The sequence below is a fragment of the Pteronotus mesoamericanus genome, unplaced genomic scaffold (assembly GCF_021234165.1).
Source record: "Pteronotus mesoamericanus isolate MK-2021 breed Mesoamerican mustached bat unplaced genomic scaffold, CSHL_Meso_final scaffold_232, whole genome shotgun sequence".
Classification (NCBI taxonomy): Eukaryota; Metazoa; Chordata; class Mammalia; order Chiroptera; family Mormoopidae; genus Pteronotus; species Pteronotus mesoamericanus.
In genome coordinates, this window is record NW_026555311.1 from 19,491,616 (window position 1) to 19,517,540 (window position 25,925).

Consider the following 25,925-nt stretch of genomic DNA (forward strand, 5'->3'; position numbering starts at 1 on the left):
ATAGTAAAAATTCAAACTTTGACCCTGGTTAGATATTAAGGCTCTTCCCTTCCCTCAAATTGCAGGTGGGGAATCTACAGCTGGAAAAACACAGTGACTTTCTGTTTCAGCACCAGACAAGCTGTTCTTTGTTTTCTGCTTTACTTTCCTGACTAGGATTTCTGGCTCCCTCAGAATTGACAAAAGAAGGTAAAATAGAAAAAAAAAAAAAAAGGTCATGAAAGTTCCTACTTTATGTTCCTGGTCTTGCATTTATGACTTTCATGGGTTCTTTGGAAACCATGAGACTTACCTTTTCTTCCTCCAAAATGCCCATTTATTTTCTTTGATGTTTCTGTCATAGAGAGTTCCTATCTATTCTAGCTGGTTGCTAGCTTCTTCCCCAGTCCCACAGAATCTAGTGGTACCTCCAGATTCTTTAAAGAATTCTCTCTAGTGAGGTTAGTTTGTTACTATGCGTGGCCTTTAGAACAGGACCTAAAATGACCCAGACAAGAGACAGTCTATCTTCTGTACAGCTTACATCTACTCCAGAGGGCACATGCATAATCTCCGTATAAACAAGGAGAGTTCAAATTACACAAGGTAATATCAATCTCTCCTTCAATCAGCTATCAAAGTAGTTCATAAAACAATTACTCATAGCTAAGTGGCATGAATCAGCCACTAGGCCTCTGTACCCTCCAACTTGCAGGAAAAACACACATATTACATTTTCCATTTAGACTTCCTTACACTTTCTCTCTTGGCTGAGGTGAAGACTGAAACCTTCTCTAACTCTCCTTGGTGGGCGTAGGCTACGGGGTTGCTTCAGTAGGACGCATAGAACACTAACAGCTCTCTCCAAAGTAACTTTCCCCAAACGTTTCTCCAAGGCTTAGGGGATAAAAAAAATCCCCATATATTTTTAATTCAAAGGTATTCCAGTCATCTCTTTCTGTTCATATCAAGATAAAAAAGCTAAGGAAAATATCTAACTTCTAACATGCTTATGTCTTCTATTAAAGACATTTAAGAAGAGTATAAGCAGTTATTGTGCTGTGCTTTGGCAATTTTTCATTTTGGGATTGTATCTACTTTTGAAGTTCATCTGTATAGTATCTTGACGCCACAAGCATTCTTTTTGATTTATCAGCCTGTTACATTTTTCTTAAAAAAATCCTTCAGCCTCCAGTGCGTGTGCATGTGCATGCACACATGTGTAGAGATAGTTTAAGTCCTCACTGCCTTGGAATATTATTACCATGGTATTCTAATGGATCTTTCTGCCTATGTTCCTACTTCTTCAACTACATCTTGCTAAGAAGTCAAGTTCAAATCTTACTTGCATGTAACTTACTTCCACAGAGGGATTGAATGGCTCCAGCTGCTCAGTGGGAAAAGCAGGCAAACAAAACTGAATTCTTAAGCATCCTACTGTGTCTGCCTACCTCATTATGAGGGTTACACAGAAGCTAAGTATGGAAAAGTCATTCTTAAAGGGTTACAGAAATTAGATATAAATACAATGGTGGAAAGAAGGGGAAGGGACTAGACAAAGAACATGTATGAATGACCCATGGACACGGACAACAGAGTGGGAATTGACTGTGGGAGCGGGGGGGTGGGGCTGGGATGGTTGCAGGGGGGGTAAAGTGGTAAAAATTTAGACAACTGTAATAGAATAAACATGATTTATAAATTAAAAAAATTAAAATTAATAAAAGAAATTAGATGTGAATATTGGATTGCTAAAGGAACAGAAAAAGGAACCATCCACTTCAAATGGCAATGACAAATTATCCTCCCTATTTGGCAGTGCACTGACAGGCAGCCGAGTGACCCTCCTTGCCCATCTGCCCAAGACAGAACAGGGCTTTGTGTTTGTTTTTCTTTTCCCGATTTGAGTCCCTGCAGGGGTATCTGACTGAAGTTTAGTTTCTCAGTTGCAATGAATCTCCTACTTTAGTGCAGTTTATGACTCAATCCCCTATTCGTTTTTCAAGGGAGACTATTTCGTTAGACTTATCCCCTCAGCTGAGCTTACAAACAGAAAGCCACATTAAATACCCATAATATCTACTTGGTGCCGAAAAATGACACTTCCCTAAACCTCTTCCCAATTGTTGGCCTAGATCTTCAGTTGCCACTCAATAATATTTTAGTTAATTTGACTAGTGATTTGTCTTGATGACACCTTAGCGAGTTTACCATATTTATGTGAAATTTCTAAACCCAAGAATTGGCTAATAAAAAAATTTGGTCCATACAGGCTGGGCCTTCTAATTTCAGCCTAAAGAATTTAACTGGCTGCTACATTAGGCTATGGCTTCTAAACATTAAGCCCATGGTTCTTTGCACAGTAGGATTATCCAGGAAGCGTTTTTTAAATGGCAGGTCTCATGATAAACTTAGGAAACAGGCACTGGGTATTTTTAAACAGCTCCCCAGGTGACTGTAATGTACAAAAAAGCTTAAGGAAATTAGGCTGGCCATGATTTTATTCTAGATATGGGTATTCTAGAGTCTTCCTAGTATCGACTAAAATTACCCTGAATTATGTCTGACTATAAACCTAAGTTAAAGACAATGACATGCTAAGATTTCTTTTTGATTCGTTTTTAGGAAACAAATGCAATCATTATGATAATTTTATGATTTTAAGTCATAAAACATGTATTTCTCCTCATCAGTTGAAAATAGGCACAAAAAAAAGGAGAACCATTCATTCAGTTCTCTATCACTCTAAAAGAACATGGACTCCCAGGATTGTGCAACAAGCCTTCCTTTCTTCTTATTCTAATTCAGCTATCTGAGAAGATGGATGTGCTTTGCTTCAGTGCTTTTATGTTTTTCCAGCCAAGGTACAAGCTGCCAGTTTAGTTATCTGGCTATAATTTAATAAGCCGATGACCCTTACTTATTCTATGTATCCATTTGCATAATTATATCTTATGTGATCTTCTCTCCTGAGATAGGTAAAATGTAACATGGATGAGATAGCAGAAAGTTAGGAAATCTATACTTCATTAAAATCTATTTTCATTTCACAAAAATCACTGTGGGAGGCTTTATTTGAGCTAATAATGTAGTTCTGTAAAGACGTGGCTTTACCGTACATTACATATGAATTTACCTTAGCCTATAGTTTGTTTTTTTAAATGAACTGGATTTTTGTAATCCTCCAAAGTTCATATAGTGAAGCCATATAACCCACCATGATTGTATTTGAAGATAGGATCTGAGTGGAAATGATAAAGGTTAAACGAAGTCATAACACTGAGGTTCTGATCTCTAATCTGGTAATTCTAGTGTCCTTATAAGAAGAGACACCAGAGAAAACCCTCTCTCTCTCTTTCTCTCTCTCCCTTGACAGAGGAATTCTGAGTACTAGACATAAGCCATACAGAAGGTAGGAAAGTATTGTCTGGGTCATCTAAGATATAGTAATAAACAGACCTCATTAGAAAGAATAGCAACCAGCTACAATAGACATGAATCCTGTGTGACGGGAACAGCTCCTCCCACTCACACGTCCCACACGGTGAGAAGGTGGCCATCCGCAACCCAGACAACAGCTCTCACCAGACAACAACTCTGATGGCACCTTGATTTTGGACTTTCCAGCATTTAGAACTATGAGAAAATACATTTCTGATTTTTAGTGCCCACTGGTCTATATTTTGTTCTGGTAGCCTAAGCATACTACAACTATGTGGAAGGTGGTCTATTAATTTACCTGTATCTCTCACTAATCTGTATGCTTTGTGAAGCAGAGACTATATTTGTCTGCTTTGTCCCACATCCCTAGTGTTTAACACCATTACTGGCACACTGTAGGCATACTAGAATACAAGCAAGGTTTCAGAGGAGTTAACAACACACCTTTGAAATCAAGTAAATTTAAGTTCTCTCTGAGTGTTAGTTTTATTCTGCCAGCCCTATTACCTCTAAGAACCAAGACTGCAGGGGCCTCTGGCTTTTTATTCTTAGATCCAAGGATGAAGAGAAAAGACCCCCCCCAATAAGTTTCCCTTATAAAAACCTGGGAAATGATTTTGGTTGATGCACATGTTCATTACTGGACCATGGGGTATGTGGGGGTTGGTTTGAGAAATGGCATGATTGGTCCATCTTGGGTCATAAGCCCGATCCTTCAGAGAGAGAGAGTGAGAGAGAGAGAGAGAGTGAGAGAGAGAGAGAGAGAGAGAGAGAGAGAGAGAGAGAGTATATGTGTGTTTTGTGAAAAATAATGGTACAGATCTGGATATATAAAACAACATAGGTGATTCACAGAATATTACTAGTGATACTGTTGCTTTTCCTCTCTCTTATAGCCAGCAGTGCTCCAGATTGCATTGTGGTTAGCCCACTATAGGTATCTTGTACATCTTCTCAGTTAATCACTTCCCACTCATTTGATAAAGTGGTTCTTCAGAAAGTTCACAACATAGATTGATGGTATTAGAAAGTTAAAAAATAAATGGAGAGCTTCTCTGAATCTTACAGGTGGAAGAGAGTACCAAACCTCCAATTGCTGTAAATGAACATGTTCTATATGTCCTAACTATAGGTAAACGTGGACCTTATCTTTCTAGTTCCTTATTTGACAATGATACCTAACACTCAGGTGAGCTCTGGCAAGTTTCATGAGGAAGCAGGCAAAATGGAATCCTGAAGAGACCACTATAACTTATATAATTTTAACTTTATTTAAAAATATATTTATTTTTTATTTATTCTTTATTGTATTATTTTTTCCATTACCATTTAGACCCCTTATATGGTCCCTCCCCCCAGCAATCACCACTTGTTCAAATTTAAACAAAGCTCCTTATCTGGGACTCAGAACCAATACTCAAAGTAAACCTAGACACTGAAAGAATGTCTTGGAAGAGAATGGCGAGACACAAAAACCGGATCTCAACCATGAAACATACTACTCTCAGGTTTTCCATGCCTAGGTTAAGTGATTTGGATTTGATATACCCAAGAGCCTTTTAAGTCTAAAGTTTTAAAATATCTACTCATATGGTTTGTTTCACTAGAAAGCTTCATTATGAATAAAAATTAAAATTATTTTGCTACTTATTAAAGGACAAAGGGGTCTAAGCTTCATCGTGTTAACCATCATTTTACTACAACTTTAACTAGATAAGATCACATTCTAATGTATGTCAAATAAAGAAGCCTAATTCCTAAAAATGAAAGAGCCATTACTGTGCATATAAACCACTTAAACTACTGGATTCTTACTGTGGTCTTTAATGAAGAATAATCGGAAGTATTACATTCAATATTAGAAGGATGGAGTGGTTGTTTTTGAAAACATGTTTTTATCTGGATAGTTGTTCTGACTTTGCCTTTTCAATTTACCCCTCCAACACCTAAAAAAAAGATATGAGAATGAAAATCTTTTAAGATTTAAAAATCAATGCTGTCATCTTCTGTACTCTGGGGAGATGATCTAATTATCAAGCAAATGAAAGCAGATTGAGAAATATATACATGAAGGCAGACCCAGTTTCTATTTAATCTTAATATGATACGGTAAGATTTAAACATATTTGTAGTGTAATACATAATGATTTAAGGCATCACAAATCAATAGGAAGGGGAGGATTTTTTCACTATATAGAAAGTTGTTCAACTCTTCTGAATAAAATATTTATTTCATTCTTCACAGGCTAACATATGCTCCCAAAAAATTTCAGATGGATTCAAAAGATAATTGTAAATATTCAAGCAATAACAAGGTTGGCAGAGGGGTGTGGCCAAGGCAATATAAGTCTGATTTTTTGCTGGAAAGGCATTTATTGTAGAAAAGTTAGTAGACAAATTCATAATAAAACAATTTGGCTGTATTAAAATTACAATTTTCTGTAAGTCAAAACATAATTCAAAAAGCAAATCATCCATTTGAGAAACATTATAAAGAAATATTATTAAGGGGTAAAGCCTTAGCATGGACAGATATCACAAAAAGCTAAGAAAAATTCTGTGTTTGCAAAATAAAAATGAGAGAAGAAAACACATAACTAAAAACAGAAAAGGAAAATGAATATTTATTTGACACTAATAATAGAAATGCAAATTGATCTTCTTTTCTCCCCAGTCATCAAGAGTTAACAACAATGTGACTACACAATACAGACAAGTAGACTAATGAGTTACAGTTTTTAAAGAGGCACTCATAACTGCTTGTGGGTTGGAAAAACAATTTGATAAAATAACTGGAAGTAGCATTTAAAAAATGCTATATACTTCATTTTTGGAAATCTATTTGTTTTATTTATTACAACATTTTAAAGAATGAAAATGAGAAAAAAACTAAAAGAAAGGATATTTGCATAATTTAAGTTATGGCCGTAAAATACTTCCATACCATTTTGTAAATTAAATAAGGGAAAGTACCAATATTAATAAGGATATTATTCAGAGCTTTTAGACTATGGATGATTTTTCTTATTATTTCTTAATTTTTCTATAGAAGTAGGCAATTCTCATATAGCTAGTTCGAAACAAATGATTTAAAATTCTCAGACTCAAGTATCTTAACTATATTAGTTAACATTATTAGTATACTTTGATATTTTTGTTTCTTTTTTTCTTTATTAGGCATTGACATAGTTCTGATACGTCACTTGTTACTCTTCCTTATTCATTTTAATGTTTTAATATGCATTTTATTTTTTTAAGTCTCCTTGAACCTTTTGTGAAAGAAGCTAGAAGCTGTATATATAAGATCAGAGGTCAGCAAAATATAGTTTGGCCCTTGGCCTGATTTCTGTACAGTACTTGAGCTAAGAATAGTTTTACATTTTCAAAGAATTGTAAGGGTATATATAAAAGAAGAATACACCACAGTTGTTTACAAAGTTTAAAGGATTTATAGAAAAAGTTTGCCAGCCTCTGAATTAGGTAGATGGCTACTCAGTTAGCTACATCTTTATAGTCTCAAAATTCTCCACAATAGGGATACATACTCCTGTTCAAGCTCCTCTCTTAATGTAAGCGTTTGTTCAGTCTATTGTACTATAATCAATTTATGCAAGCATCTATCCGAGACTTAGCCCCTTTTTAAACGTCATGCCCATTCTTATCGTTTTACTCTGTGTATATAGGTCATTCCATTTGAAATTTTTTTGAGCCTTTATTATTTCAAGATACCCCTGGCAATTCCAAGCTTCAGACTGCTAAATTACAGAATCCTCATATAGAACTCATCCCCTTGCAATATGTCATTTACAAGACCTTAACTAATAATGATGTGTGCACAGGTCTTGTCTCACAAAGAAGCTGAAAACAACTAGTGTTTTTAACAGGTTGGGTCTGTGGACACCAACCTATTAAAAATATAAGTGTTTGAGTGCCTCTTGAAAGATACTCAGTTATCTCTGGGGATGAGGCCTGAAAGTGGATGCTTTTTAAAAGGTATCCCAAGCGATTCTCAGTTAAACTAAGTTTGAGAAAGATAGATACATATGTGTTGATTCATTACGAGTACACTATGTGAGTGCACAGTTAATCTGAGTCCCAGGCATCTGTGCCAGAGAGGATGCCCATCCCAGGGCACATCACTTGTTACTCTTGAGAAGGAGAGCATTTCCTTAGGCCACAGAACTGTATGCTGGTTAGGCCTTAGCAGTTATCATTTGCTCCTACAGGTAAGGCCAGTTTCGGATGCCAACCACTGAGTGTAGTTAAGATTTCTGCAGTGCACTTCTTGTCTCTTGCATTTCAATATTTTCACAGAGAGGATTACACGGAACATGGTTTATATTCTAATTTCCCAAGTCTGCCACATGTGAACCAAGAACCCCTTGATATTTCCATAATAAGACTGTTAGGGCAGCGAGACCTAAGTATCACAGATGCAAACCAGTATTCTTGACTACCATACCATGAGCTTACAGCACACTGATTTATATTTTGAGTGTTTTGCGAAGCCTAAATGCCACAAAACAAAGCAATCAGATTTTGAGTATAACACTTGATGCTCCAATTCTACTCTCCTTTCACTTTACCTAAATTTATTCGAAGTATTTTAATGGAATGTTATGCAAACACCGTCATCCTTTTAAGTTTCACATTCCTAATAAATAAAGAATATCTAGAAAATTTTTCTTGTGTCATTTGAATATTCTATTAAATACTTCCATTGTTATAGGATTTTCTTGGTCTTTTGGAAAAAAATATTATAGCAGTGTGCTCAAAGATGCATCCTGATTAATAAAATTTTATACCAATATAGATTTATTCAGTTCTTCTTATATAGATAATATTTAGGAAAAGAGCAATTGAAATTATAAATATTTTCCAAAATAAAGAAATGTAAAACAGATTTTTAAATAAAACCCATTTACCCATAGTTTACCATATATACTAGTGTAAATCATTCTCAAGTGTGTGACAAAGTATCAATGTTTTATATAACAAGATTAATGTATGTGAACTTATGTAAAAATTACAATTATAGCTAGAATAATTTAACTGATAATTTACAGATTGTTCAAATATATCTTATGTAAAAAATAGCTCACCTAAATATTCGCACATAAAATAATAAGAAAAACCACAAACTTAATATTTAAAGAGCAATGAAAAGGACCTGGGCAGATGCTTTTCTAAGGAGGAGATACAGAGGGCCCAGAGGCATTTGAAAGGATGCTCTGCATCACTAGCCATTAGAGAAATGCAGATCAAAACCACCATGAGGTACCACCTCACACCGGTCAGAATGGCCATCATAAACAGATCCACAAACAACAGGTGCTGGCGAGGCTGTGGAGAAAAGGGAACTCTAGTCCACTGTTGGTGGGAATGCAGACTGGTGCAGCCACTATGGAAAGCAGTGTGGAATTTCCTCAGAAAGCTGAAAATGGAACTGCCTTTTGATCCAGCGATTCCCCTGCTGGGACTATACCCTGAGAACACCAAAACGCCAATACAAAAGAACCTATGCACCCCAATGTTCATAGCAGCACAATTTACAATAGCCAAGTGTTGGAAGCAACCTAAATGCCCATCAGTAGATGATTGGATCAAAAAATTATGGTACATATACACAATGGAATACTACGTAGCAGAAAGAAAAAAAGAAGTACTAAACTTCGCAACAGCATGGATGGAACTGGAGAGCATCATGCTAAGCGAAATAAGCCAGGGGGCGAAAGACAAATACCATATGATCTCACCTATAAGCGGAACCTAACCAACAATGCAAAGAAGCAAGGCAAATATGGCCAGCAACACTGAAAGGAAAAGAAATCAACAGAGACAAGAGGGAAGGGGGGGGCAGGGAAAGGGAAGGGAAGGGGAAAGTCAAGGAACATATAGCAAGGACTCATGGACAAAACCAAAGGGGAAGAGCTGAGGGAGGGAAGGTGGGAGGGGGCAAGGGAAAGGGGGGGGAAGGCAGAGACAAATGTATTTAAAAAGTAAATAAATTAATTAAAAAAAAAAAATATTTAAAGAGCAATGATATGTTTGGAAAAAATCTATCACCAGTATCACTCATTTGACTGTTCTTTACTGATGAAAATGGCAGCTGAAATGTACATATTCTAACACACAGTCCAAATTACTTAGATGATATTGAATATAGCCATTTTCAGAGAATTAAGAAAGAAGCTAAAATACCAAGAGAATGATAAGTATGTTTAAAAGGACAAATTTAATTTCTATTATAAAATTAATTGACAAAAAAGTTTTTGAACCTCACATATGATAATACATCCACACTTTTTATTAAATACGAGGTAAAGCATATAATCAACTGTCTTGGTTATTTCTTTCATATGTTCACATGTATCTTTGTAATCAAAACTTTTCCACAAAAACTTAAAACACAAGTTTTGATGATCAAAGATATGTTATGTACAGGTGGAGCAAAAGTAGGTTTACAGTTTTCCTTATGGAAAATAATATAATAATAAATAATATACAAATAAACTTTTGTGTACTCATGACTGTAAACCTACTTTTGCCTTACCTTGTATTTATTTAATTAGCTCTGCAATGGGCTTTTAAAAACTTCTTCATTGAAGTATTATTGACACAATATAAATTGCATAGATTTAAAGTGGGCCCTGTGATAAATATTGCCATATGTATGCATGTGTGAAACTATTTCAGAAATTAAGATAATGAACATATTCAAGGGTACTTTTAAAAGAAATGCTGTTTCCTTCTTTAGGGCACTAGGCAATTAGCTCGTGGGAAGTCAGGTACTCTGGCAGTTTCAGTGCCTAATTTTGGTTAATAAAAAGCTGTCTAGGCATTTGTAACAATACCATTAATTGATAACCTATTAACAAGCTAAATCCATTCACAGTTTTGAAACTTAATTCTGTCTGGTGCTATTAAGCACCACAAGCCAACCAACTTGTATTAGATGCCTGTTCAGGTATCTGTCCTTATTTATCATTATCCTTTTTTTTTCATTTATTCATCCAATATTAATTGAGCAAATCCAATCTGAGAATATAACCAAGCTAAACTTGAAACAGAAGGGTAAAATAGGCAAAGTTTATCGATCATATGCTTCTCCTTTTGATCTTCTCTCCCCTTCTCTGAAAATGTATCTTCCCTAACTCCATTGCCTTAATGTTACTCCAGGTAGCATTTTAGTCCTTACTAATATCCTTCGTCTGTGTCAACTTTTTCCAGTAGAGCCCTATGACCTAATTCTTTCCTCCTACCCTATTTCCACACACATTCTGTTTATTGAAAAGAAAGAGCACTAAATAACTTCATGCTCTAGTTACAGGTTATTTAGAGTTTAGAGTGGTAATCTCTTCTGTTCAAATGGTTTTAAAAGCTGGTATCACTGGCAGGGGCTGGATGGAAGTAGGCAAAGGTGAAGGGTGGGGAATGAGGACATCTGTAATAGTGTCAGCAATACAACAATAAAAATAAAGTTAATAAAATAATTTAACAGTTGACTGGATGTAGAGGGTGAAAGAAAAAGAGAGAATAAACATGAGTCCTAGATTTCCGCAATTGATTGTATAGCAAGACAATTTACAACTGAGTTGGTCAAGGTGAATATGGGAGGCAGTCCCTACTAAAAGAATTAATAAACTCCATATGAGAAGAAAAAGAAAAAAGAAGCTTGTGTCTATGTGTGACACTGCATAATTAATAGCAAAGTCTCAGTCACTTAATGGAAAATTAAAGATATTTTAGGTGGAGATGAGCATCATCATTCCGTTTTACAAATCTTACCACAAAGGATCTTACCATAAAGCCATATTTGTCTCCCTATAATTTTGAATCTTTTATTCAAAACATGAAACCTAAAATATTATAAACCACCATTTTTTTTTTTGCACATGAACACTATTGTTAGGTAGCAGCTAGGTAATAAGCAGCCAGAGGGCCCTCACCATTACAATCTAACAAAAAACTTAACGCAAGAGGCTAGAAGGAAAAGGAAGACATGCCTCACAAATTAACTCAGCAGTCCTGAGCTTTCTTGATAAGATTGCGGGGTGTCCGGAGCATTGCAACCAGAATAGCGCCGGAGGCCGGGCGAGTCCTTGAGACTGTGCTGAGAGAAGGGGCCTCTATAACAATTTACTAAGATTAAGATTATAGGGTGTTCTGAACACAGGCAGAAGTTGCACAGGAGGAAGAGAGGGGCCTATCCTGGAAAGGTGAGGGGGGGTGCTTTGTAACAATTTCACTAAAACAAAGAGCTTTTACTAACCGAGAAAGAAAGCCTTTGCAGCTGTACACTATTTCCAAGGGGAGAACGAGGAGTACCTGGAAGCAAGCTAAGGTACCTAACTCCTGAACCCCAATAGTTGAGGGACTTAGGTTTGCTAAGTACTCACTTGTAGCCTCAGCTCAAGTGTGTAGAATAAATTTACTAACAACTCCTTTTCCTCTATATGTGGGACATTTACACTAGCTGATGTCTGCTTGCAGCTTTGTGCTCCTGGGTTTCATAAGTAAACTTGCAATCTCATCTCCACTATGTGTGTGTGTGTGTATCTGGCTTGTATTCGTGTCTTGCAGGTGTCAGTAAATTTTATTAGCTTTTTGGAAGACTCAGTGCTATTGTGTCATTTGACCTTGTGGTCAAAACTCTTTGGTTCATTTTTACCTAAATTTTTTAAAGAAATATCTCTGTCAATTTTTTCATTGTCATTTCTTTCTGTTCTTATTTCAAGTAACAATTTTGCCCTTTATCTCTGTACAATTTATTTTTGTTAGTTAAGGCTCATTAGCTGTCCTTTCATTAATAGCAGACTTCATTATTCACACATAACAAATTTTTATCTTTTTAATCCAGAATTACATGCTTCCATGATAACAATATTTTTTAAAAGCTTGGTCTGCAATTACTTATATAATTATTAGAACTGTATATATATATATATATATATATATATATTTCAATAAAGTTAAAATATTTTTATACTGTCAGTCCATTTCCCAGCAATAAATGAGTAAGGTTATATTTTGTTCCTTTGCCTTGTAAAAGAAAAAAGTTGGGAAATGGGAAAATAATAAGTAGACATTAACAAACAGCGCTACTCATGTACCACATTATCACTCAAAAAGTATACTTTTATAGCATAATGAAGGGAGGATTCCTAAAATGCTATCAAAATTAAAGGTAGCTTGTAACATTAAAAATACAACATGCTTTAGTATACTTTATAACACACTTTTTCTTACAGAATCCTTATCTAAAGAGAAGAAAAACAAGAAATATCTTAATTTACTCCTTGTATGTTTAAATTCCTTCTATCCATGGAAATAATTTTAATATCTGTAAAGTTAGTATTCTATCAATAAAAATTATTAAAATAGTTCTCAAAATATAATATTTTAAAAATTACTATCACTTCTAGACTAATCAATAGATATTAGTTTTCATTTTCTACTGAATATTGTCCTTAAACACAATATGATTGCATTGCATTGACTTGCATCATTCATTAAAATGTAATGAGTCCCTATAATTTATTTTCTTTAATGACCCCTAAATTTTTATAATCAATTTAGGGCATTAGACAATCAAAATTTTTTTTAGTTTCTTGATACCTCTTATATTTGGAGGTAATTTCCATTGTTGATGTTGAACAAATCAGTTTAGAGTGCTAGGAAATATATATTAATGTCATTTTCCATGTTTCAAATCATCCAGAATAAACTTAATTTTCTCCTTATTATTGACTCTAGTATTAATTTGTAAAATTATTTGCAGATATGCTACTACTGCTATTTATTTTTGTCTCACATGCGTTCCTCCCCTCAAAATGAGCAAATTGTTTTTAAATTCGTTGCCTTAGTAAAGTTATATGGTCAAGAAGTAAACATGGCACAGTGTTTAGAATTCTAATATTTAAAATGATTTTAGCATTTAGATATTGCATGTTATCACACTACTTAAGCATAAGATCCAAAGCAGCACCAGAATTACTGTGTGTATATCTGTTGAGAAGCTATAGAATACAATATAGCTCACAAAATATCTGACCTATATCTCTTTCTTTTTTTAAAAGATTTTATTTATTTTTAGAGAGAGGGGAAGGGAGGGAGAAAGAAAGGGAGAGAAACATCAGTGTGTGGTTGCCTCCAGCATCTCCCCCCAGCCCCAGAGACCTGGCTCGCAACCCAAGGATGTGCCCTGACTAGGAATCGAACCAGTGACCCTTGGATTCACAGACTGGCACTCGATCCACTGAGCCACACCAGCTGGGTCTTTCTTTATATATTATTAATACAATGTATTTTGGTCTATATTGTTTTTTAGTGTTTATTTATTTCCCTTCTCTTCAGAGGATAATATCTATATCTATATCATCTATATTTCTATTATCTGTATATCTATGTATCTATCTACTGATCTATTTATCTACCTATTTTGCTATCTTTTTACTAAAAAAGATAACTCTACCAACAGTAAGTAATCATAACTGCTTGCTCATATTATATGATCATGATGAGACCTGTAATTTTATCCTTAAATATAGGGCTACCTTTGCTATTAATGACTCACCCAAATCTCATTTTGAAAAAAAAAGGACAATTGTCATAATAGCCCCAATATACTCTTGTTTGAATACAACGCCAACAACAACAAAGCAACTTTGACTGGAAAACTCTTCTTAGGATTATAAAATATATAACTAAAAATTATTTTTGAAAATATTGTATCAGAAATTTCAGCTGACCTCATGCACACCCACTTATTTTCAATCAACATATGCTTCTATTAAACAACAATGAGATAAAAGTGAATGTTAAGTCAGTATAGTAAAATGTGGCTGTCCTTCAAAAAAGAAAAGAAGGGCCCTGAAGAAATGAAAGGAAATATTACCTTTATTTTCATAAATAAAATCTGAAAAGTAAAAGAAAAAAACTAAAAATTAAATATTACATAAAACATTGTAGAAGAAAGTTAAAAGTAGAATAGAATAGTGCAGCCAAAAATATTTCCATTTCTTAACTATCAGGGTTTTCAAGCGAAAAGCATGAGAATTGATGTTATTTTATAGAAAAATGTAAGAAAATTTTATTAGTAAGATTTTAAATAGATTTTTCCTTTGATATTTAATAAACTATAAAATAACTATAAACATATTTAGATATTATGTAGTTCCATTATTACAGTAACAGAAAAACCATAAGAAACCTCGCCTTTACTGTTTTATCTCTAACAGGTAGTTTTTGAATTGTGGAGAGATGAACTTTTAATGTAGTAGAAGGAACGTTAAACTAGAAGTCTAGGTTGGTTTTTCTAACAAAAAAATTTAGTGTACATTCTCAGGTACAATGTAGGTAAGGTAGAGATGTTTCACCAAATGACTATTTTTTTCTAATTTTGTGATCCCACAGAAAAGTCTGGGATGAAACAAAAATAAGTGTGCCTACGTGTAAAAATTTGGGTTAGTTTAAAAATAAATACAATATTCATACATCTATTTTTAATGTAGATACAGTTTACAAGATTATAAGAAACATAAAATATATAGAAGAGTCTATTGTATAATTAATTTATCGAATAAGAATGGAATTACTAGAAAAGAAATAACATCTAGGAGCCAGAAATATTTTGTTTGTTTGTAAGACATTGAGGATACCAGAATCACAGAAAGGGAAAGAAGATGAAATAATAACAAAATATTTTCAACAAATAGAAATATATGGGATGAGAACTCACCTCCTGAATTGTAATTATTTTGTTTGTCCCAAGAATAATTATCCAATTTCCAATTTTCTTCAGAAGGGAAAATATCCATCAACATACCACTTTTTATGTGAGAGACAGAAATATGACCTTTTTTCACAATCCTAAAAGACATTGTCTCTTATTTATTGATACTACACTAATTCAGATCATAATATTGCTTCAAATGGCTACAATAAGACATTCTGAAGAGCATGAGTCTGGGACTAAAAGATTTCTTATCTCAGTTTGGGGTATAGATTCACATCAAAGTTGAATGAATCAAAAACTAAATTCTCAAGCAAAGCATTTCAAATAAATTTCCATTTAAACGCACAAAAACTGCTTTTATTCAGGTACTCCAGGGTAATACAACTTTCCAGAGCTGCTGATTAAGAATTGCTTGAAAACATTTCAGCAGCTAAGTACTTTTCTCCTCATGAGCATCAAGTGACTTTCTCAGAGTGATGATATTTAGGTAGATGCATTCATTTTGTTAATTAAACATTTCAAGGCATAACTTATATTAAACCAAGATATTCTGGACTTTTTTTCAAAGTGAGATTCATTTCTCACTTTTGATTATTTACAAAAATTCCAGAAATGCTATTTTACTCTGATAATGGAGTTTAATAACACCAATAAAATGTTTTTACAGAATACATAGTTAAAATCAAAATTCACTACCAATAAATGTAAAAGCCCCTTATTGCACCTGAATTACTGTGATTAATAAAAGTGTTTCTAATTACCAAAAGAGCATTTCCATTTCCAAGCTTTTATTTTTCATATTAGAAACAGCTATATACACACTTAGCTTTCTACACAACTTCAATAGATTATTTATTAAATCCATAGAGAATTTACTGGAACGACATTTAAGACCTTGATGAAAATGCTGACAATTTTAAAGTAAAAAAAAAAAATGAACCAAAAAAAGTGCCTCAAAATAACACTCATAGCCTTGAGAAGTGGAGGAAGGTGGAGGAAATAGTGTAACTCTGGGAACATATATCGGTAACATCTACGTTGCATGGACATAAAAATTGATACTAATAATACTATGAAGCTAAATAATAAGGCTTTAATTTTGAATAAATATATTTAACCATCATGTTGAAGAACTGTCCATCAAAATTCTTACAAATATGAAAAAATTTGATATTATTCATACATATATGATTTAAGTGCCTATGGAAACTACAGACCAAAGTAAGAACAAGACATAGGTTATTTTGTTAGATTTTTAAAATCTTTCTTTATTACTCCTTCATTTGTAGACTTTTTAAATGGTTAGAAAATGTTCGGGATTCAGCATGACTACTAATCTCAGAATATAAAAGTAACAATATGGACATTTATATTTTAATAAGAACTTATTGATAATATAAAATCATTAACTATAAATCATTTTACATTAATTATTCATAAAATCTAAGTAACCTAAAAAAATTTTATAAGAAAAATATCAATATTATTTTCTTAATTTAGAACAAATAAATATATAATTCTTAGGGATTCTTTTCTTGGAACTATTAGTTTCAAACCTTCACCAAAACAAACATCTGAACTTCCAGTCAAGATGGCAACATAGGTGGACATGGCTCACCTCTTTGCACAACCACAACAAAATTACAACTGAAATATAGAACAACCATAGCTCAGAACTGACATAAATAATTGAATGGAGGTCTGACAAGTACAAAAGTAAAACAACCATATCCATCCAGACTGGTAGGAGGGGCATAGACATGGAATGGCTAGTCCCACATCCATATATGGTGGATAAAAATTTGGGAGGGATATCTCAGGAGTGAGAAGTCCCAGCCCCATACCAGTCCTTCTAGCCCAGGGTTCCAGTGCCAGGAAGATAAGTCCCCACAACTTCTGGCTGCAAAACCTGGCAGGCCTTGAATTGATTGGTGGAAGAAACTTATGGACCCCAAGCAGTTCCTCTTAAAGAACCCACACATGGACTCACCAACTCAGACTCACTTCCGCTGGGCTCCAGCTCAGGGGAAGAGTCTTGAGGGGCACCAGTGGTATGCAAGAAGAGGCTGAGATGTCTGGCATAAAGGTGAGCAAAGGTCTTTTTTTTTGTTTTCTTGGCCCTCCCCCAAAAGAGCTGGCAGGCTGGTGCCATATCTAAGATTCCATCAACCTGGCTAACACTGTTTGACCTCCCTTGGAAATCCCCAGAGACTCTGCCCCACCCAACCTACAGGCCCACCCAAGCTGCTTTTCCACATGAATGGCTGGTCTTGCTAGTGCTTCACAGTCCTAAATCCTCTCAAACAAGCAGCAGCAGGCCTCAGTAAGCCCCTGGTATGGACCTAACAGCCTAGATTCACAACTTGGCTTTACCTACGAATCTCGGAGACCAGCACAAGAAGCCGCCATCTCAGATTGCTTTGTAACTCAGGCAGGGCGGCCCCAGGCAAAACACAGGTGAGGGCTATTCTTGGCATGTAACCACCCAGAAAACCCCAGGGCCAGTGTACCCCGTGGACAGCAACAGACTATGTAGGAGCACCACCTTCCTGCCACTGCACAGCTGATCCTCCACACAGGGAGGAGGTAAGTGGTCACAGCCAATCCTTGCAGCTGACTGACCTTCAGATTTTTTTTTTTTTTTTTTTGCAAAACCAAGTTTTACTTCAAAGCACAAATACAAACACCTGTGACATACGACGCAGTATTGAGGCCAGGTAGTTGCTTAACACACATTTAAAATCGACAGCCGCTGCTGTCGGCACCCGGCTCTGGACGCCCCCCAGGGACCTGGGCTTGCCCCAGAGGACGGAGCCGCAGGCGGAGGTCTGGCTGAAATCCGGGCTCTGCGGCAGGGGTGCTTGAGCGCCACACAGTGGCAGCTCAGCGTTAGGAACAAGGACACAGGGACAGGGAGGTTCCAGATAAGACTAAATGACTAAATCTTACTACATAAATAGGCGAGTTTAAATTATTGTACTTGTCAGCTGTTCTACACCTGTGCAGGGATCACCAGAGAGGGGTCCCTCGAGGCTAAGTTGTAAACCAGGACTTTCAGGGTGACAGTCCCTTGAAAGGGGACACTCCTATTGAACTGCCAACAGCAGCCAAGGCTCAACTACAAGAGGAGGGTGTACTCAGCCCGCATGAATAGTACACCTGGAGTACCCAGCCTGGGTGATAGGGGAGGCTGTGCCACTGGACCCTACATGTCACCTATTACTTTAGGCCACACTAGCAAGACACCGAGTCAAAGCAGCTCTACATAATACATAGAAACAAACACAGGGAGGCTGCAAAAACAAGGAGACAAAGAAACATGACATAAATGAAAGAACAGATCAAAACTCCAGAAAAAGAGCTAAATGAAATGTAGATAAGCAATCTATCAGATGCAGAATTTAAAACACTGGCTATAAGGATGCTCAGGGAACTTAGTGAGGACCTCAATAGCATAAAAAAGATACAGTCAGGAACAAACCATACACTAACTGAAACAAAGAACAATGTACAGGGAAACAACAGTAGAGTGGATGAAGCCAAGATTCAAATCAATGATTTGGAACATAAGGAAGCAAAAAATTACCACTCAAAACAACAGACAAGAGAATCCAAAAAAATGAGGCTAGTATAAGCAGCCTATGGGGCAACTTTAAGCAACCAACATTTGCTTCATAGGGGTGCCAGAAGGAGGAGAGAAAGAGCAAGAAATTGGAAATCTATTTGAAAAAATAATGATAGAAAACTACCCTAATTTGGTGAAGTAAATAGACATATAAGTCCAGGTAGTACAGAGAGTTCCAAACAAGATGGACACAAATAAGCCCATCCCAAGACACATCATAATTAAAATGCCAAAGGTTAAAGATAAAGAGATAAGAGGACAGGTGTGGGAGAATGGGCAAGAGGTGAGGGGATTAAGAAATACAAATAGATAATTACAGAATAGCCATGGGGATGTAAAGTACAGTATAGGAAAGGGAGTAGCCAACCTGTGGACATGAACAAGGGTGGGGGGGGATTGCCTGAGGGAGTGGGGGGTGCTGAGTGGAGAGGAGTAAAGGAGGAAAAATCAGTATGTTATTATATGACTATAATAGCATAATCAATAAGATATAATTAAAAAAAGAAACATTTGAAGAAGCATTTCATATATTAAGAAAAAATTTAGTTATGACAAACTGTTGAGTTTTATTATTATATGTAAAATTACTATACTGTAAAATTACTTTAGGTATTGGAATATTTAATTAATAAAGCTACAGATTAATTCAATATGGTATAGTCCTGCCTCAAATATGATATATAAATTGTACATTCTAGTGTCTTAGATAGTATCTGGAAATAAATAAAATGTTCGGGATTCAGCATGAATTATTTTGCTTTGTTAGAAAATTGCACTTCAGAATGTTTATGAATGCAAGATGATATTGGAACTTTAGAATCATTGAGACTTCAGTCTAGAGTGCAGATTCTATTTCAAATTGCAAGCAAAAAACTTTTCTCCTCAAAGTCTAAATTAACTGACTACTTATAATAAACTTTCAGAAATAGTTTCCTCGGATAAAAGGAAATTTAAAAAACAACTTTTAAAGTGAAACATTCATTTTTGGGGGATTATGATGGTATTGTATTCCTTTTGCATAAATTTGGAAAATATAATAAAACATAAAGAAGGAACTAACAATACCAATAGCCCATAACTTTATTATCTTAAGATCACCAATGTAAAGAGAATTTTATATATGAAACATTTAAATACAGAACTATACAAATAATTTAGAGAAGATAATTTTTTTCATTTTTCATAGTTAGAAATAAATTTTTATTGTATGTAAGATCATAGAAGTGTACACGTTTTCAAAGAAAAATGTAATTAATTTTCAGAAATATTTGCCATCAGACAAATGAGGACATACTTTCATTAATAGTTTGTATGCGTTTGAGGTGTGAGTAAAAATACTTTACATGTGAATATCCTTCCCTCAAGGCCAGGAGTATCATGAGAAACATGTTGTCACAACCATAAGTTAACTGTCTCCATGCTATTGGGGGAAGAAGATCCATTGACAAACAGCAAATTTCTGTTTTTCACACTATCTACATATTTCTTTTAGCATGAAATCAATTGCTTCTGCTCCTTGGAAATGCAACAATTGTGTTGCTGTTTTCACTGCAACATATTTTTGTCAGGAAGGAAACCTAGGAAGTAGCAAGACCTAAATTAATAGTGAAAACTTAAAAGGGAACAATGGTTTACACATCCAAACCATCACAAAGTCTCAAAAAAGTTTTTCTTAATAACATAGTTTCTATTCTAAACAAATGAGCAAATATCAGTCCTTTCATTTTCTAGTCACTGGAAAATGGAGCAGCTTAATTAGGACTAAAGTCTTAATGGTGTCTTGACTACTTAAGTGTGTCAGGTGTGCTGGTCACAAAGGAAAATAAAATTAATGGAGCAAAGAAAGGCAGGAAGAAGGCAAACTATCAACAGTCACCAAAAGCCATGATTACAATTTCAATTATTCATCAGCATATGAGTTATGAAAGCTTTATTAGCAAATCTGGTGAAATTATACACCCAGACTACATAAGTTTTTATAATCATTCTAATGTATAAACCTAGTTCCTGTTAAAGGAGAATGTGTAAATCACTGAAGGAGTCAATACAAGCCTTGGAGAATAAGAGAGACATAATCAAATATTCTACAGACTACAGAGAGATTTGGAGGTAAAAGAAAAGCAGATAATTTGAAGTCTAGTAAGAAGACCCTGGGATTATGATTTAATTGGACCTGCCATATCGTGAATGTCCCTATAGAGAGCTTCCAGTATTAAGGGACAAGTGACTTACTAGGTAACCCCTTCCTGCCACCGTCTGCCCATTCATTTGACCTGTTTGAAATAAACATTTGATATCTGTTACTTGCAGTTCAGTCCCAATGAGGCCTTGCCAAGAAGTACATAAAGGAGTAAATTTTTCTCAATTCTGTCTATTCTAATTTAGGTTGCTTTAATAATTATTGCTCTGGTAGTGGGTCCTGAATATGAACCTCCCTTTGTGGCTGGAACTAGAAATGGGATTGTTCAGTGGATGGTTAAATACCACCCCATCATGTAGATGATTTTGAGCTGAACTGGAGCTTCACTGGTGGTGGTGTGTCTGACATGGGAGTGAGGTAGATTCCAGTGTGAGCCACTATGGATAATGTCTAGTGAGGTAAGAAGGGAAGCAAACCTTGCCTCCTCTGCATCTGCTATGATCTGAACTCAATCCAATCAGTCAGTCATCAGCTTGTGAACTAGAGGTGAACCACAGGCTCTCTGGGTCTCTCTGAGCTCATACATGTCTCTCAAACATCATTGAGAGTTTATATGCCAATGAAGCCATTTTCCTCACAATAAACGCTTTCTTCAAAAGTGCTAAAGTAATCTGCCAAGCAAACAGTCTGGATTTTGTAGTCCTTCCAGAAAAGTTGTTGGATTTTTTTTTGTCAAAATGTGGACAGGAATTGTATTCTATCAGGTATCTGCCCCACATTGGAGAAGTCAGTATCATCCTATCCACCAGAAGTGATAGTTCCGGCTCTCTCCAAGAAGCAGTGAATGCTGCTTTCCTGGAGCAAGACTAACCCAGAAGTCATCTCAACAGAAACAAGTAACAGCCACCTCTTCCAGAAAGGTCAGAGTAACTCTAAACCTCATTGGATATGGCTATCATTTGCTCTTCTGTGTAGAAATAGCAGATGGATTCTGGAGCAGAAACAATCCAGTCCACAGGGTGTACTTCTCAAAAGTGCACAGTTCCCCTACCCATCAGGAAACTGCTGGGGTCAATAATTTTGAGTGTCTAACATGTTGGGTATTTTATAAAGTACTAAATTCAATATCACATGACTTTATGGTACAAAATATTTTCTTGAAGGCCAAAATAGAATCATATGGAGCTAAATATATCATGATCATATATTATATATAAAAGAGGGTGGGAAAAAACTGTAGTTTTCACAATATTGTCAGTTTAAAGTATATTCTAGATTCTCTCCATTATCTAAACCTTTGAAGATACAAGATCATTGTTAGAAATATGACATTAAATAAGGATGGCAGATTTTCTGAAAGTGGGCTTAAATATAAAGACTGGGTTCACGCAAGCTATACTGACTACTAGATCTTTTCTCTGCTATTAGCTTCCCATTGAACTGTAAATGCTTCCAAGCCTTGATTAAGAGACTTGTAGAATTTTAGAGTCAAAAGGACATTAAACAAAACAAAAAGGTTAGGGTTTCCTGCTCTTATTGTGATTGTCATATATAATGACCTCTCAATTACACTTAAAATTAAATTACTTTCTCCGGCTCACATCATAATTTCTGGTCAGAATAGTAACTAGACTGTATTACTTGTATTGGCAAATGTTGACATATATTACTGTCTGTTTGCAAATTAGCATTATTTTAATTATTCCTCATTATATAACCTACAAATATTATTTCATTTGATCTTTACAACAATCTTCCGGGATAGTATTATTATCTATATTTCATAAAGAAATTGAGACCCACTGGGTTTAGTATTCCTAAAATCACACAGTCAGTAAGTAGCAGGGTCAGGATTTTAGACCAAGTGTGTCTGACAGCAAAGGGTAAGTACTTTTTCCCATTAAAACATACTAAGTCTAGCCTAGATTTAGAAAATTATCTTGAACTACAAATACCAATAATTCCTATTCAGGTTGCACTTTTGTGGGTCTTTCCATTCTGCTTAGAATAATATGTCTAACCATTTACTTGGAATAATCAACAAGCTTTTTCCCTATCCTCTACGAATACCTGCAAAGAAATTATACATAATCTTACTCATATTTTTGGTGACCAAGCAGCCAACTTTCCTAGGTATGAGGATAGAATGATGGAAATGTTGTAATTGCACATTCACTATCTAATGTGGAAGGTCAACAATTAATTTATGTCCAAATACTTATTACTTTTTCCTTGAATAAAGGAAAAATATGGCTATTATAGATGTAGAAAAGAATACTGCAGATTTTTATGTCAGTATGAAAATGTATTCATTAAGTCATTCATTAAATACTTTATAAGTATCTACTACTATATGCCTTACATTTGAGGATATGGCAAGGAACAAACATTCTTGTCTCATGGAGTAGCACCATAATGGAAAAGACAGGCTATAAACAAGTAAATTTATTATATTTATGTGTCTATATATAATACATATTTTATATGTTATGTGTGTATACACATATGAGTTTTATATATGTATATATTTATACGGATGCATATAGTTTCAATTACAAAAAGTGCTTCAAGGAAACATAAAGCAGAGTAATATGAAAAGCAAATGTTATTTTAGATACTGCAGAATCATAGTACAAATACAACGTTGAAGAATACCAGTAAAATATTTAATCACTGGCCATTTGAAGGCAAGGCTGTTCTTTCTCCTTTCTGAGTAAAAGGTGGTAAAATATTTCAGTTCACTAAAAATGAACCAATGACAATTTATATATTTTGCAAAGTAGTACATTAGATTTTTCCCATGAATGCAAAGCTATAGCTTTTTTATTTGTAAATTTAATGTTGAAGACCTTGAGTAAAAATTCTAAATCTGTCTGAAAAACAATTATACCTAGGAGCTAGAAATCTCTGTTGTACCATTTCATCAGCTTACATAAAAAAACAATTTTATGAAGATACTTAGCATTATTATGCAATTAAGATTGGTTGTAAAACCAGTTTTAATCTATTTTTTCCAGGTCTTATTTTCTTATTATGATAAAGTTCAAAGACATTAAGCTTAGATTATTAAATTTTAATACTGGAACTCAGTCTTCATAGTAAAAAAGTGAGTGGCATTGGCAAAGCCCAGCAAAACAAAGACATATAAGGGAAAAAAAAACCTATCATGTAAAATTCCTCTTCTAAAAAAACCCAAAAAATTGACCTTTTAAATTAAATATTTAATATTTACTTCCTATATCTATAATAAAGTTAGTTTTAGAAGGTTGTGTAGAGCGTTATTATTTAAATTATTTCTTCTTTCTATTGTGATGAATAGAAACCAGAACAACCATATTTTTGGAGAAAATTTAAAGATACAGAAAACCTTGATAATTTAGAAATTTGGATTTAAGCTTCACCTGAATTTATCTTCAAGGATACATAATGTCTAATACCTTGAACACACCATCTATTGAATAAAACAGCACCTTACATCAAAGTAAATGAGTATGTAAACAATACCAACGCAGGAAATTTCTTGTTTTGATCAGCATCAGTGGAAATTAAGTAATCCCTTTCATATTCTTGCCAAACTCAGAAAAATGAACCTCCACTCATATAATGCCAAGACAGACAAGACTAGTCCAAAATTTGGGACATGGTCAATCTCACATTCAAATCCTAAGCAGACAAAACCCTGCCTAGTTTATGAAAGCTGACAGCATCCCTGCTCGAGGTGATAAGGCTGCAGGCATTGTATACACTTACCACTGGCTGCAGAATAAACACTGACAACTTGACAGTTCATGAATTGAAAAGCCATTCACTCTTTGAGACAAGGAGATACTGGGAGTGGAAACTTAATCTTGGACACACATCTAGTAACTGCTGTAATTGTAATTGTTTTCATGGTAATGCTTTTCCATGATAAATATCCTTGAAGACATTGTGTGCATGTGTGTGTTAATGCACATATGAAAAAACTGCCCCACTTATAAGTGGAGCTGGCAATTCACAAACTAATTCATAGTGGTCTTAAAATTATTTGAAAGCTAGAATTGGAGCTTTATTAATTAATAAATAATTAATTAAAATTTCAATTTGGTGGAAAAACATTTGAGTTATAAAGTCCACATGAATATTTAAAAATCAAAAATGCTTAAAAATTATAAGAATAGAAAAGAAATTTGAGTGTTAATAAAGTAAAATATCCGCTGGTGGCTGATGAACTCACAAGTGTAGGTAGTGTACTACACGGGGCGCAAGTTTTCGCAGACACCACGACGGTCTCTGGCCCAATGAGTGGAGTTTGATAGTAACCCTTGCAACAAGTGTGATTAAAAAAATAAATAAATAGTGTAAAATATGCTATAAAGTAAATATTTAGGACCCATTTTACATAACATCTAGGTAATGCCAGTGCGCTGGAGTGTTTCCATCCAATTTGCGATGGAATTGGAGCATAGAAACATAAGTACTTGCAGTTCTTTAATATTACAGAAGAATAAAGTAGATATGATTTTCAGTATATGATTCATTGTCAACTGAATGGCTTAAGTAACGTATTACGAAATTTGGATTCAGAGCAAAGTGAAGCAACTACGTTGATCTTGGAATTCCATTGATTTTACAAGGCTAGATGAAGCCACTTCTGACACCCCCTCAACATGACTTTTTGAGGGTCCAGTCCTCATTCACCATTTGAATCACGAATTAAAATATCTCTGACCTAACACAAGTTCCTGGCTCTGAAAGTCTCTCATTTAATAAGTCGATAGACAGGCTCTTCTGACTTTCTGAGGTCTCAATTCTCTTGAGCCTTACTTTCTTCTTGTGGTTGAAATTCCACCTGTCTTCCTCACTATACATGTCCAAGTTAGATTTCATGCTTCCTCATTCCGTCATTCTCCTGACAAAACATTACCCTCACTGCCTCATTGTACTGCTAACAAAATGACAACAATCTGATGAAATCTCAACTCTACATTAATTCAAATTCATTTTATCCACTGATTGCTGCT

At 34.8% G+C, this 25,925-nt stretch overlaps 1 protein-coding gene, 1 non-coding gene and 1 pseudogene across 2 annotated transcripts in view; 2 read left to right on the forward strand and 1 right to left on the reverse strand.

Moving 5' to 3' along the window:
* The window catches only part of LOC129085217 (ubiquitin carboxyl-terminal hydrolase 44-like), a 76,455-nt pseudogene extending 58,356 nt beyond the window's left edge, over positions 1-18,099 (forward strand).
* The window catches only part of GRID2 (glutamate ionotropic receptor delta type subunit 2), a 1,366,516-nt gene that overhangs the window by 509,984 nt on the left and 830,607 nt on the right, over positions 1-25,925 (reverse strand). The window lies entirely within an intron of this gene.
* LOC129085465 (small nucleolar RNA SNORA62/SNORA6 family) lies at positions 25,091-25,237 on the forward strand. Its single transcript, XR_008530717.1, has one exon. It is a non-coding gene; the product is annotated as a small nucleolar RNA SNORA62/SNORA6 family (small nucleolar RNA).